This window comes from Hibiscus syriacus, unplaced genomic scaffold (assembly GCF_006381635.1).
Source record: "Hibiscus syriacus cultivar Baekdansim isolate YM2019G1 unplaced genomic scaffold, ASM638163v2 tig00002894_pilon, whole genome shotgun sequence".
NCBI lineage: Eukaryota > Viridiplantae > Streptophyta > Magnoliopsida > Malvales > Malvaceae > Hibiscus > Hibiscus syriacus.
Window position 1 is genome coordinate 64,367 of NW_024061955.1, and position 1,340 is coordinate 65,706.

Here is a 1,340-nt window from a genome sequence, read left to right on the forward strand (position 1 = left end):
ACATGCTCATCCCTTGTACGAATGAAGTGAACAAACTGCAATTATTTCAGACCACGAGAATAGTTCAGGGGTTTGAATCATTGATTCCGAAGGCTAACAAACCCTAAGCTTCCCAATTCAGGTGAAGTATATAACTAGCTTTAGGGATCTTATTGGTAAATGGAAAAAGAAACAGCAAGGAATATAATTAATACAAATCTTTTCATGTCCCTCGGAGATACATAAATCTCTAAGAAAAACACTTGAAGAAAAGTATTAGACTTATTCGGCATCAATTCCCACTAGGAAACTATAACAACAAACGAAAACACTGATTTACTACAAATACTGGAAACCATGACAAAGACGATGATACTGAAAACTGACAATTTAGCATTGGAAGTCGGTACTCCTTCCGCAAACGTTGAGAAGCAAGCTAAGGGAAACTGGGATATTAAGGTTCAGGCCCAAACGTTAGCTCTGAGTGCGGTGCAGAGGCAAACGGCAGCTTCGAGGTCGGGCAGGCCTTGGAGAAGGGAGCAGCATGGCTTCACCGGGGGTGAACCAACTACAACATTGACCAAGTTAAGCACATTGGCACAGACACCTAATTTAAGGGCATCCCTGGGGCATTTGCCTCTCGCAGATGGAGTGGGGTTTGGCCTCGGCCTTGGGTTAGGGTTAGGATTGGTGGAAGGGCAGGAGTTGCAAGCACTGACAAGGGAAAAGAAGAGAATGTTGAGTGCCAAAAAGAGGGCCACGGAAGCTGATCTTTTTGAAGCCATTTTGATCTTCTCAAAACCCTACTTGGCTTGCTTTCGCTTAGAGAAGTACAAGTGTTTGAGGATGGGGAATTGTATTATAGCACATTGCCATTGTCCCATTGCTTCTACAGGATGAAACTGCAGATCTGCCTTAGCATGAACTATATGATTTGCAGAATTGTTTCATCTATGTGATAATTGAAACCAGCAAAGAATATCAATTCGGGCAATTAATTATCTTTTTGTAAGTATAAAATTTAACTTTGAATCCATTTTCTAACGTTTGAACTGGATTAATGATTAATGAACTTAACAAGCATGGTTGAGCATGAAAGAAAAGTAACTAGTTGAAGAATAAGTAGGAGAAAGAAATATTTAATGAGAAACTAATTCTCGGAATTCGAACTCAGTACTTGATATTTCATCAATAAAGTTAATTGCTGGTGCTGCAGGCTTTTCCAAAATAGAATGATAATTGCAAATTACAGAGCGCTGAGTTGTAGACAAAATGGATTACAGATTCAAGATGGAATAATTAATCTGTATTTTGTGGAAACATCATGTTCTTCCATTATCTTCTAAACATATTGTTGAGAT

The 1,340-nt window shown here is 39.0% G+C and overlaps 1 pseudogene; it reads right to left on the bottom strand.

Annotated features, from left to right (window-relative positions):
- Positions 1-333: 333 nt before the first annotated feature.
- LOC120162849 lies at positions 334-830 on the bottom strand (annotated as a pseudogene).
- Positions 831-1,340: the final 510 nt, after the last annotated feature.